Raw genomic sequence first — 14,510 nt, forward strand, 5'->3', positions numbered from 1 at the left:
AGCAATCCCAAGAAAAGATAATAAAAGTGACTACTGTGGGGTAAGAGAAAAAGGGTGATCAACCATAGAAGGTGACGTGCTAAAATTTGGCTTTCGGTATCAGATTTGTACAAGGATAATATGGGTTTATTTGTTGATGCTGATTTCATAGCCCACTTCTGGGCTTTTCGTTTGTTTATAATCTTCTTTGGCAAGATTGTGAATGTGATTGGTGGGTCTTTGCTGCTTATCAGAATAAAAAATATGCAGCCGATACAATGTGTGTTGCGTCTGTCTTTAGTTTTCTTTTACTGCGGCATTGGCCATTTTAGTTTCATAAAGGAATGTTTAAAAAAAAAAAAAAGGTACTGGTAGCCAGATGGTAGTAAAGATTTCAAAAGGCCCAATGTACAATGCAGGTTTCTGGTTTCTCGTATGCTTAGACTGCAAGCAGCCACCTTCACAAGAGGTTAAACTGCCCTGAACCAGACTGACCTTGTGACTTTTATCACTTCCTGCAGGAAAAAAAGGGAAAATTTACTCAAAACAGTTGGGATTAATTAATGAAGAATGTAATTAAACAGGAAGTATTTCAACCCATCAGATGGTGGCTGAAATGAACTGTCCACATGATTATCTCTGGCAGCTTGTTGATTTTGGGGGATGTGGTAAAAGAGGTGTTTAGGATTAGCTACTGAAGAAGAAAGAAAGTAGTCATCTGTATGGAGGGAAAAGTCTGTTCAGGGAATAAGAGAAATTGGTTTTACTAGCCCCAGTGTTCTGATCATGTACCCACTGCTTTGTTAGCAGCAGGCCAAATTGTTAGGGCATGATAGATATTGTACTAGTGTTGGGCGCTTCTGATATGTTCTGTATTATCTAGCATCTCATTCACTCCACAGCTTGAATCTCTGATACAACCATTCTGGAGAGGAAATGTGATCCCAGGATGGTATTGAATCTGTACTGAGAATTCGCATTCCAGGGAAGCATTGATATGCTTGAGAATGTCATGAGAGCACCTGACAGCCCAGACCATTTAGTTTTGTTTAATTTCTTCTGGTCAGGAGGAACCTGCTTTCAGCATGCAGGCTTTCTAAACATCCATCACACATGTGAGAGTGCTGAAAATGACAATAGAAGAGTAGCTCAGTTAAAAGTGTTTGTTATGCTAAGATTAGCATGTTGGCCTTGGAGTAATTAAATGAAAAAAAATCGGTGAAGTAATTTTTCATAAAGGTTGATAGCAGTGCTTTGATTGATTGAAACATTCTTTACTGAGTGATCAATTAATTTCTTAATTCCTCCTCCTATACCAGCGCGTACAGTAGGCCATTGACAATACCTTGCCAGTAGCTGGAGACTGGGCAAGTGAGCTTCTGAGTTAAAACTTCCTTCTCGGATAGAAGGGACTTGCCAGTTCAGAATCCTCCATTGTTTGTCTCCAGCAGGTGGAATGATGCTGTTGTCTGAAAAAGAAATATATACCTCTCACTTTTTTACAGAAGAAGGGTGTCCAGAATTTTAAAATTCATTGAGGTATCTGTCAGTGATTATTTAAAAAAACAAAACAAAAGAAAAACCGTGCAGGTTTTTTCCCCCCAGACAGGTGTTTTCCAAAGAGAAACCTCACGTTCTGTGGAAGTGACAGCGTCTGAACCTCTTGCTGTACTAACCCTGGGTGAATGAGTGATTGTGTTGTTTTTTTTAAACTTGTGTGCGAGAGAGAGAGAATGCAGGGAGACATGACTGTGTAGTATTATTTCACTTAATGCTGAAATGAGTACTTCAGGGTTTCTGGTATTCCTGTGCAAATCAGCTATTTACTCTATCTCTTTTTGCATTCTGTTAGCTACTGTTATTTATGTATTAAGTTTTTCTCTGTCCTTCTGAAACTCTGGAGACCAGAACTGTACACCCTGTTCTAACTGTGATTGCACTATGGCTATAAAGAGCATCACTGTTACTGCCCTAGTTTCTTTCCAGTGCATCTTGTCTGGACTTGTACATTTATGTAAGAAGGCCATCTCGCTGTTGCAGAATGTAGCTACCTGCCTCATAAGTGAGGAAGGCAATGATGAGTATGTACAATTATCGATGATTGTCATCTGCAAAATTCAGATCTAGATATTGAACCTAGGTGAATCTTCAGCAGCTCTAGAGCTTCCATTCCTGAGTGGTATGAGACTGTTCTAGTTGGTGCCCCAACATGGCAGACCCAACAGCCCTAAGACAACTTCCAGAAGATGTGCCCACTGCACAACCCTCAACTCAGATGAGTGGGGCTGGGTTGGTTTACCTAAATTGAGAAGGGAACGCAGACAGACATATTTTCTCAATTTAGGTACATATATGGGGGTGGGGGAAAGGGAAGAAGAGTATCATAAAATCTCAGGATTGGAAGGGACCTCAGGAGGTAATCTAGTCCAACCCCTGCTTAAAGCAGGACCAATCCCCAACTAAATCATCCCAGCCAGGTTCATTTAGGGAGTGCAAAGAAGTGGACCAGTGCAGTAACTCCTATTGTAGCTTTGTCTCGGCTTTCTTGGATTGTATAGTGAGCCCTGTGCCTTCCTTGATTTCACAAGCTATTTCTAAGGCCCCCTGTGTAGACACATGATAAACTTCTTGATATGCACATGACAGCGGATGCTTACCATGCACTTAGAGCCATCTCCAGAACAGCCCTGCCACTTAAATCCTTAAATATGCAATTTAAAAACAAAAACAACCTCTTGGCCCGTCTCTCTGGGTTACATCTCATAACTAAATTCAGTGTTAGTTACACTATCAGATTCCAAATGAGGCTTCTCCAAAGTGAGAGAATTCCAAGATTTGTCACAGGACAAGGAAGGCTTTGCCCCACCAGCCTATGACATTTCGAAGGATCTCTTCTGCCATCTGTTGCTGTTTACAGGTCACCACAGGGCCATATGGAGGAGAGGGAATTACTACTCCATGTTTTTGTTACATTACACCTCTTGAACAAAGGTAGTTTCTGATCTTTCTTGTCAAGCATGCTTTACATTTACCCTTTTTTATATATTGCTGAATGTTAATCCAGCAATCTCCAGTGAGATCTGATACTGGATAAATCAGTGTAGTTCGGATGCTGTAGCGTCTACTTTTTTGTGGTCAGAAAATTTGCTTAGAAGTCTTTAATTCTAGGAGTTATGGGAGTCACATTTAGTGTTGAGTACAAGAAATCAGTTGTGGTTTTAACTAGAGCCATTTATCAGATGGGGTAAGATCATTTACCCTCCATTTGATCACATTTTCAGACACTTTTTTTCCCATCATTTTATTCCTGAAGACATTTTTAAAGACTTGTGATAATAATTATTTCCCTTTAAAAAGTAAAATAAAACATGACCCTTTTGTGCTGTAAGGTTTAGAGCAAAAAGTACAATTCAGTAAGCCTTTTTTGTTGATATTCAGGCACTAAAGGGAGGTAGTCAGAATACTTCACTTTGGAGCATTAATTTAAAACTGAAGGGTTTTTAAATTGTGCAACCAATTGTTAGGCTATGTGGACTAGCTTAAAAGAAAAGGTTTAGAGCGAAGTAGGGGAAGGATACTTGGGGGGGGGGGAGGCTACAGGGATACGGGAAAAACAAAAGGTAAGAATTTCTAAATTGATTACCTGTTAAAATTTACTTTTAAGGTTTTAAATACTTTAAATCATTGTAAACTTATGCTCCAAAATGCAACAAAATATCTTCTTCTCAGTAATAAATATACGTTGTAAATACTATTTCGTCTTTTACATAGATATTATGGGGCTAGATTATGATTCCAGATTACATGCTTTTGCAAGACAATAACAAAGAGTAACAGCCCCATATTTTTCCCTACATGGGCTATCTGCACCTTGGATGTGCAGGTGCATAGGATTGAGTTGGGTTCATGCCCTCTTATTTCCTCTCCTGAGCAAGTACTGGGGAGGGACAGGAAATGGTTGGAACTTTGGTTTTATCACCATCTACTTGCTGGCCAGAACTGCTGAGTCAAGATGGTGATGGTGGAAAAGGGTGTAGTAGTTTACTGCTGGTAATTAATTGCTATCCTTTGGGAGCAAGAAGGAAGCAGGACAGGAAATGTGACTTAAAGGAAGGCCTCAGGGCTTGTGTTCACTGCTTAAAAAAAAAAAAGCTATTTTTTACCTCAGGGTGACCAATGTGCACGAGTTATCACAAGGTAAAAAAACACAGCAAAGACCAAACATTTGAGTTTTAGCATGAGAGAAAACTTGCTGAGGTTTTGGCTTTTCCCCTGTCTAGTGACAACCTCTGTGAATTCACTCACATAAAACTGAAGTGCATTGTCTTCACTATGTTTTTGCCTCAGGATGGCTCATGCACATTAGCTATCCTGAGGTTAAAAACAGCTTTTTTTTTTTTTTTTTTTTTTTTAAGCAGTGAAGACAAGCCCTTAAGTCATCCTGCCAGCCGCAGTTATTCTTAGGCAAGAATGCACTGGTCTGCGACTAAAGTTACAATCTAGCCCAGTGGTTCTCAAACTGTGGGTCGTGACTCCATTTTAGACTTAGACTTGCTGGGGTCTGGGGCTGAGCCCAGCTGCCCAGGGCTGAAGCAGTGGTGGGTCTCAGGTTACAGGCTCCTGCCTGGGTCTGAAGCCTAAGTTCCCTCTACGCTGGGCGGCTGCGCAGCAGTCTGTCAAGGGCTGTGCAGGAGGGGAGAGGTGCCTCTCCCCCTGGCCCCAGAGCTGCTGTGGTGAGAGAGGGCTGGGGGGGAATCCTCTCTCCCCCCTGCAGCCCCAGGGCGGCCTGCACCGCAAAGGCCTCATCCCTAACCCTACTCCAGAGCCTGCTCCCCCAGCCATAGCCCGAACCCTGCCCATACCCCACTGCTGTGCCCCAGCCCTGAGCCTTCTCCCACACCCCTCACTCCCAGCCCCACCCCAGAGCCTGCACCCCTGCCTGAGCCCCCTACTATACTCCAAACCCCTTGGCCCCACCCCGTCACACATCACCTCCATATTGGTGCACATAACAAAATTCATTCTGCACATGGATATAAAAAATTAGAGGGAACATTGGCTGAATCCCGTGGATGCTTCAGCTCCCCCCCCTTCCACCCCGGCCCAGGGAAGAAGTGGGTCTTGTGCTCTCCCTTCCCCCCCCCCCCCCCCGGGTCATGTAGTAATTTTTGTTTTCAGAAGAGGGTTGCTGTGCAATGAAGTTTGAGAACGCCTGATTAGCCCACAGTGATTGGAGTTGTATAAGAAACTAAGATACGTATAGCTAGAACATTGTTTAGATAGTGTTATTAAGCTAAGTAAAATTGTACAAATGTGCTTTCACAAGAAAAGCAGACCAAGCCATCTTGTATGCATGTTAAATAGCAATTTTTGTTTTTTCAGACTTTTTCAGGCTTAAAACATAAGATTTAACCTCATGGATTAATTAGAGTGAAAGTATGTTTCTTACATTATCATTGGCAGTAGTGAAGATTGTTTTGTGGCAGAGGATTCACTGCCAGTCTAAGTCCCTGCTTTCCTACGCTGCTAACGCTCTGAAAAAAATGACCCTTTGTGACGAGTGTCTCATGCTTGTTCTCAGACAGGGGGTGAGTCTTTTTGGAAAATGTATAAAATTCCATTTGGCTACTTGTGTGTGTGTGTGTGTGTGTGTGTGTGTGTGTGTGTGTGTGTGTGTAAGGCCGTAAGAAATTTTCTAGTTGTCTTATGAACAATGATACCTCCACTAGCACGTTTATTGCACTTGCCATGGACTTTGCCCACCATGAGCACAAGTACATTTAAAATGCTTGATTTAATTTAAAATAGCATATGATTTTCAAGTACTTAATTTCTATGTGGTAGATTATTTGAAACTATTTTAAACCGCATACAGAGGTTCAAGGTTCTAGATACATTCAGGCTTCATTATAAAATATCTGAAGAAACTCACTGGCAGGTACACTTACTCTTATGTACACAGGATCGCTTATTAAAGTATCTTTGCATAAATGAATGTTCTGCACTAGTTTGACTCTCACATTGTACGCTGAAACAAACTTAAGGGTGTGATTTGTGTCACACTTGATGGGTGTGAAGGACAGTGCAATTCCGTCCTGAACTGGAGCAACAGCAGGTAAAGATCACAGAAGAATCTTTTGCTAGATGAGCAAAAGGTCAGATTAAGGAATGAAATAGAAACAGGCACATAGACAAAAACAGAAATTATAAATGTCTTTATATAATATGATAAACTCAAAAACAGGTGAATTAGAATGTCTAGCTGTGGAAGGGACCCTTGATATAATAAGCATTACTGAAATTTGTTGGAATAACAAAAATCAATGGGATATTTTAATGCCTGACTATAAATTATACAGGAATGTCAGATTAGGATGAAGAGGTGGAGAGGCAGTGCTAGACTTAAAAGATTCCATAGAATCTAGTGAGATGACACAGTTGGATCTGTATGGCTGCAAATCCCAAGCTGTAATAATACAAGTATGCTGCTAGGTCTCCAAACTACTACCCTCCAGATCAAGAAAAGAATATTGAGTGTGTAATACTGAGAGAGATCAAAGAGGCAGCCAAGTCTAACAAAGCAGTAATGACAGGGGACCTCAACTATCTACACATAAACTTGTCAAGTATCACAATGGAACAAAGTGTGGGGAAGCAATTTCTTGACACCTTAAATGATTGCTTCTTGTAACAGATAGACTAAGAGCACACAAGAGGAGAGGCTATTCTTTATTTAATCCTAAATAACAGCACAGGAGTTAGTTCAAGAAGTAACGGCAGCTGACCCACTAAGCAATGGTTACTATAATGTAATAAAATTCAAAATTCAGTGTTCACAATAATATAATAATGGTCCCAGGAGGGAGGAAAGGTAACAAAAACTAACACAGTGACACTATACTTCAGAAAGCCAGAGAAGTAAAATCCTTATATTTGCCATGGTTGTTACTTACACACAACCTTGGAAGGCAAGTATGCCCCCGAACAAAAAGGGAAGTAGGAAAACAAGAATTAAACCAGTGTGGTTAAATGGGATAGTTCAAGAGGTTATTTGAGACAAAGAAAGAACCTTCAAAATTTGGAAAAAGAAAAGGAGTACTTGTGGCACCTTAGAGACTAACAAATTTATTAGAGCATAAGCTTTCGTGAGCTACAGCTCACTTCATCGGATGCACCTGTAGCTCACGAAAGCTTATGCTCTAATAAATTTGTTAGTCTCTAAGGTGCCACAAGTACTCCTTTTCTTTTTGCGAATACAGACTAACACGGCTGCTACTCTGAAACCGTTCAAAATTTGGAACTCTAACCCTAGCGAAGCTAATAATGAGCATAAACTACAGTGGACAATAGGCAAGAAGGAAATTAGGAGGGCTAAAATGGAATTCAAAGAAGAAGTAGCTAAGGGTATAAAACAAACAGCAAGAGACTATTTAAGTGTGTGTATCACAGACTTCCTGCTTTTGAAAAAGTAGGCGAGTCTTCTGGATCACCATAAATTAAAGAAAGCAACTAAGGGAGACAAGGATTTTGCTCGGAAACTAAATCATTTCCTTACATCACTGTTCGCCCTAGAGGATGTTAGGGATATATCTATCCTTGCCCTGACCTACTATTTTCTGATATTAAAAAATTAAGTAAGATTGAACATTTGTATGGATTTGAAACTATTTATTTTTGAATTTATTTATTTATAAAATATATAAAACCTTATGCTTCCAGGCTTAAGGACTGACCGTAACTGTTAGGGGTCATAAGAAGACTCTCCTGGGGAGCACATTTTTACATATCTGCCTACTTTGGGCTTTCTTGTATCTTCTTATGGAACAGCAAGCCACTGTTGGTGCCAGGATACTGGACAAAATGGATCACAGGTCTGGTCCAATATGGCAATTTCTGTCTTCCTGTGAACTATCTTACAAGGGTTAGTTACTGTGTTGAAGCATAGTGGTGCTAATTATACTCCAGTGTCTGATTCCTTTAAAATTATTGTGTGGGCTTCCACCCACCAAACCTCTTTGGTTTTGAGATGTCCATGTGTGACGGTAATCTTTTTCAGTCTCTGAATGTTCTGTCAATTTGAATATAATCCAGTATAGTAATGGCAACCCTGTTCTCCAGCCTAAGCATTATGCAGTATCTACACTTTGCTTTCTAGTAGGAGTTAAGGAGTGGTAAACTGAATGCAGGATAAGACTCTGAGAAATGTGGAACTAAAAGTAACCTACTGATAATTTAAGTAACTTCCTGACAAAAGTGTTTTGCATGGTAGTCCACTGTTGAGAGCTTACTGTTTGTGTTAAGTTTTGGTTTTATTTTCTTATATTTGTGTAGTAATTTTTAAGGTATGTTAAACAACTTGTTTTCTAGGTAATCGAGTGCCTGGGGTAATCTAGAATACCAGTCTTTACTAAAATTAACACAGAGTTGTATTAATAACTTGGACCTTACTTGGCAGAGAAAGTAAGTGTCTTGTTTAGTGAGTGTCTTACTCGATGTGAGCTTGTCTACACTACCAAAAATATGGCGCTAGGAGACCCTATTGGGGAAAAAAAAGAGTTTTCAAAGTACCTTTAGCTAGTTCAGCTAGTTTAGCTAGTTCTTGGAACTGTAGTGTGCATGGGTTATAATTTGCTTAAAAGGCTTATTTATATAATAATTCTAGACTAGAACAGTTTTTCATAAAGTTTATTACCACAAACCGGGACCGCAGTTGATAAGAAAACCATGTCAACTAAATTAATTTGTTGTAAATATTTTCCTAACATGGCCTTCTTTTGTAGCATAGATGCAGTCTTTGAATATTTTTATTGTGTAGACATCTCCTATTTTAACATGCTAATATCTTGCATCTAAACACTTGGTAATTGTAACTAGTTTTTGTAGAAATGTTGTGTAGAAACTTAGCAAAGCCTCTTCTCTAGTCAGCTTTCTGGGTCTTGGTTGCTCAGCTTAGCGAATTTTTAGAATCTATATAGCCATGTTTTGGGGAAAAAGTGGATTATTTCATGGTTGTATTTTTTTTAAAGAAAAAATACATCTGGGTGTTTGTAATTGTTACTTTTCATTTTTCTATTTACATAAATTTTACACGGTGCTTATTATTATTATTATTATTTTATTATTTTGAGGATTTTCCCTTTTTCACCCACTGAAGCCCTTTTTGTAGGAGTATTTGCCAACTCTGTAGTGTATCTATTTTGGGCTAGAGAGAAGAGGGTAATTATTTTGGAAATAGAAACAGCATTTTTTCTTTTCTTTTTTTTAAATAGGCATTTCAGTTAGTTGGCAAACCAACAAGAGCTTGTTCCCCTAACCATTCAAAGAGGGCAACCATGTTGGTCATTTGGTATTTGCCAGATACAAAATGTCTTGCTCTGGAGTGAACAGACCACCCATTCTGTCCTTTGTTTAGAATTGGTATGTAATCTAAATAATTGGATTTACTACTTTAAGGTTTTTCATATTAGAAAGTTAAGTTAATAAGATTAAATAAATAAAATTAAAATTAAGTCAATAAGGGAACTGCTGCATGTTACCAGTGCTTTGAATTATATAGCACATTTTGGTTTTCCCTGGGCCATGTTCTGAGACTTTGTCCTTTGGTAAACTATGAAACTGAGGCAGACATCGGATTTTAAACATTGAATCAAAAATTTAACGTAGAAACTGCAATTCTACAGTACTAAAACTGCATGATAGGCTAAATATCTAGTTATTAGTCACTATGTGAAACACATATCACAACTGAAGCCTGTGGAACTAGTGCCAGTCCATATACTATCGGCAATTACTTCGGAAGCCCCACAGAGGAAAAAAGCTGGGGGGTTAAGGTGTTTTTTTTTAATTTACTTCATTAAAGTGAATTGGCCAGCTGTTATTTAATAAAACTTGACATTTCAGACACTGAGGATCTGGTTCCCTGGCCAAGAGGTAGTGCACTGCAGGTGTGAGAACAAAGCAAGAGAGAACAGGGAATACATCAGAAGTGGTGCTAAACGATTTATATCAAGAAGGGAGAGAATGAAGGAAGAGTGGTTGTTGAGACTTTTTGTCATTGAATGATCGAGTGTGCCATCTCACCTCCTCTGGTAATAACAAAGTCATGATGTGTCTTGAAGGTGGACTGGAGGAAGATTTTCTGCAGTAAATTGCATAACTAGATTGGAAGGCCTCTGCTGGGGTTGGACTGTTGTGGGGTGGAGAGACATTTTTACGAACTGGTGGCTGGGTGAGGTTGGAGAAATGTAGCATTGAAGGGGTGGTCAGAATATGAGGAAAATATGTGCACTGGTGTGGAACAGGTGGGAAAGGAATGGTGCAAAATATACAGGTCAAGACATTTTGAAAAGTACTTTTAATTTACTAATTCAATAGACATGAGTATTTAGGCTAAATATACTGGTTACTGCCCACTCCCTTTTCAGCACCCCATGGACTGAGAATATTACTTTGCTCCTGGGATGTGATAGACTGAGTAGGGACACACTCTGACTCAAACCTCATGTGAGGGTACGTTGTGTTGCAAATAATCAGATGTTAACCCTTTATATTAAGGATTGTCCATTAAATCTTATGATAGGCTTCAAATGTGCATTTCTTGGATTTCTGTTCAGTCACCCTTTAGTATTACATCTTATCTAAATCTTTTTGGTTGGGGTGGACTTAAATAGGTAAATTCAACAAGCACTTGCTCAATTTGCTGTATAGATTATTTTCAACAGCATGGTTGGGAGATTATGAAGTACATTTTTTGGGGGAAATCACTCTATGCTACAGCAGGAAGCAAGGTTCTTTTCCCTACTAAATTTAATGGTCTGCTTTTTGGCTACATTTTGTGCAGAAGAGAATCCATAACAAAGCATTACTTGTGGCCACATATGTGCTTTTAGTGATAGAAACGTAACAAGTTGAAATTAAAATCCCATTTATCCTGTGCAAGAGCTCTCTAGTCTGCATTTACAAACTGAATACATTTTTGGGACAGGTGTATTGGTGTACAGAAGCGCTTTTTTTCTAAAGGACCATTGTTCCTAGATACAAGGAATATGAATGTTCAATTAGTCTGTTTCAGTTCAAGAATCATAAGCACGTTTGTAATAATAAACAGTATATGAGCCCCCAAGGATGTGGAAATAAGCAAGCAGTATATGTCTATCAGGAATTTAGCAGAGTTTTTTGGTCACGATGAAGTATAATTTTCTTTATGGGCAATTGTGTGAGACTATAGGGACAACAAATTTAGAGGAATTGTTAACAATTCATTTTCTGTCATTATTAGAGAGTATATATAATGCTGCTATTTTTTCAGTGTTTTAGCTAGGCAACTGGCCGTTTGCTTGAGAGAACACACATTGTGCATAGTACCCACCACAAAGCTTTTGAAGATAAAACCATGAAGTATGTGGATGATACTTCTACTACTCTCTTGGTGTTAATATACATGTATATACATGCACATACTTTCCTCATATTTGGAGAGCAGCTTAAGCCTGGCAAGGTATTTTAACTCTGAAATGTCTTGGCTTTGTAGATTTAAGGCAGATCTTAAAATCCTTGGGAGAAAAAAAATCCTTCTTTCCTCCAATCCCATGTATAGCTTTTCTATGCAGACAGATTTCAGTGTCTCCCTCAACTGTGCTACCCGTAAGTCCCTAACAGTTCTCCTAAGGTATTGTTTACTTGATATTTTTAGGATCACATATATAGATGCTGCTCTTTGGCACTTAGTTCTGTGATACGGTTTCTAAATGCCATCTCTTTCCTTAGCAAAAACTTGTTACAGGTTTGAACGGCTGAATGGCAGTGTTTTAATAGCTGTGAAAATGGAGAACGTTGCAGATTACTGGTTTTACCCTCACTAATTGATTATCTTTTACATCTAAGTTTTTGTCATCGTTGTACTTCAATGTGTATTATTTGATCAGAGAATCACGATGATAGTTTGCAATACAATGACAAACCTGGATTATTCTGTGGCAGTGTTTGTTACAGATCTCAAATTCATATTAGATAAATATTGTATTAGTAGAACCAGTAATCAGTGTAAAGTTGCCTTCTCTCTCCTCTAAAAATTGATATTTTAGGTCTTTTTATCATCTTTTTCCAGCCATGCCACTAACAGCCATCTATAGGCTGCCTTTTTTTTCTTTTTTAATTGAAGACAGGAATTTTAAACTAGCTTTTATAAAGTTATAAATTATAAAGATTGTGAGTTGTTCATGTCTAACTATCTGAATATCATTTGAATTTTTGACTGCTATGAAGCCCTTTTATTATGTACTGTGTTCTTTCTGTCAAGCTCTTGGAACGCTTGGAAATCTGGGTAGATGGGGGGGGGGGGCTTAGTTCAGGAAAGAACTTAATTCCCACTCACTTCCATGAGACTTGAGTGCTGTGCAGTATCAGGGTCAAAGTGACGCACACGGTTGGTCCCCTCCAGTTAACTACCCTGCACGGGGGTATTTTTCCTAGAACAAATTTCTGCTCTAAATTATTTATTATTATTACAAGTGAGTACTCATGAGAATCATTGAATCGGTGAGTTTTCTCATTTGTGATATGATTCCCAAGTCCACTTCGCTTGTCTTCAGTCATCTCAGCCAAATTAGATGACTAGGGCCCTACCAAATTCACAGTGAAAAATGCATCACGGACTATGAAATCTGGTCTTATGCTTTTACCATATACTATACAGATTTCACGGGGGAGACTAGTGTTTCTCAAATTGGGGGTCCTGACCCAAAAGGGGATTGTGTGGGGGGGAGGGAGAGGGAGGTTATTTTAGCGGGGTTCGCGGTATTGTCACTCTTATCTCTATGCTGCCTTCAGAGCTGGGCACCCAGTGAGCGGGGGGCTGTTGGCTGGCCACCCAGCTCTGAAGGCAGTGTTCTGCAGGCAGCAGTGCAGAAGTAAGGGCGGCAATAACATACAATGACATCCTTACTTCTGTGCTGGTGCTGGCAGTGGTTCTGCCTTCAGAGCTGGGCTCCCGGCCAGCAGTCACTGCTCTTCAGCTGCCCAGCTCTGAAGGCAGTGTCACTGCCAGCAGCAGCACTGAAGTAAGGGTAACAGTATCACAAACCCCTCTACAATACCGTTGTGACCACCGCACAACTCCTTTTTGGATCAGGACCCCTACAATTACAACACTGAAAGTTCAGATTTAAATAGCTGAAATCATGAAATTTACGATTTTAAAAATCCTATGACTGTGAAATTGACTAAAATGGATCATGAATTTGGTAGAGCTCTATAGATAACACATACCCAAGATTAATCCAGGAACTACAGCTAGTTACAGAGGGCAAGCAACAAGATAACCTTGTTCTGCCTTTCCCTGTTCTTCGTTCTTGCTAATGCAGCCTTGCAAAATTGTCCTGGAGTACTTACAGCCCAAGTACAAAATCTACTTGCTTGCTCTTTACCAGGCTGTTGACAGTGGGAAATAAAAGTTGATATTTTACTTGCTGATCGAAAATAAAATGTTTTCCTTGAGGCTTTGCAAAACTGCAATTATGGATGTTCAACAATACAACTGAAGTATGTGTTGATGCTCCTGGATTAAACTTTTGTGATTTCTGTCACTCTCTGTTTTGTGCAGTGTTGTTGTAGTCATGTCTGCCCCAGTATAATATATTTTATTGGACCAACTTCTACACTGAGCTCTTCTTCAGGTCTGGGAAAGGTATTCCCAGCATCACAGCAAAATGCAAGGTGTAATGGACTGCAGCCCAGTAACCCTCTCTTTTTGTAGAGGTATTAACAGGCCACTCCACATGAATGGTCCGTTAGAATATGTGCTAACTAGTTATGCTAAACAATCTGTTCCACCTTGCATTTTGCTGTGACACTGGGAGTATCTTTCCCAGACCCGAAAAAGAGCTCTGTGTCTCAAAAGCTTGTCTCTCTCACCAAAAGATATTGGATCCAGTTTGGACCTCACCCATTTTATCTCTAATAGTTTTACTGAATTGGAATAAGTTAAGAAACTTTAATTTAAAAATGTTCAATGATAAATTAAGCAAAATGTTAACTAGGGTAGAACCAAATTAATAAATGTATTTGTACCTTTTTAAGAAAGAGGTTTTCATGAAGAAAAAATAGCAGATATTAGTTGGTGCAATTTAATGATAAGGAGTGGGTGAAAATGTTTGGAACATATAATATGCTTGTCACACTTATGGGTGAAAAATTCCTGGTTTGCTATACTGACTTAGTGTAAGCTAGGTAAAAATCACCTGGAAATTCTTAATTAGCCTTACTTATAGTTTGCATAGCAACTTCCACCTTCTCTGTTCATGTATATATCTATATCTATATCTTACTATATGTTCCATTCTATGCATCTGATGAAGTGGGCTACAGCCCACGAAAGCTTATGCTCTAATAAATTTGTTAGTCTCTAAGGTGCCACAAGTACTTCCGGTTTTTTTTAAGATTGCAACAGATACTTTAAAATAACTGTGGTAAAACAAACTTTCTCTCAAACTCAATAAATCATAATTGTTACACTCCAAAAATGTGGACTAAAC

General features: G+C 39.1%; 1 protein-coding gene across 1 annotated transcript in view; it reads left to right on the forward strand.

Moving 5' to 3' along the window:
* Positions 1-14,510, forward strand: part of JARID2 (jumonji and AT-rich interaction domain containing 2) — a 315,117-nt gene that overhangs the window by 206,047 nt on the left and 94,560 nt on the right. The window lies entirely within an intron of this gene.

Source organism: Dermochelys coriacea, chromosome 2 (assembly GCF_009764565.3).
Source record: "Dermochelys coriacea isolate rDerCor1 chromosome 2, rDerCor1.pri.v4, whole genome shotgun sequence".
In the NCBI taxonomy this organism is placed as follows: domain Eukaryota; kingdom Metazoa; phylum Chordata; order Testudines; family Dermochelyidae; genus Dermochelys; species Dermochelys coriacea.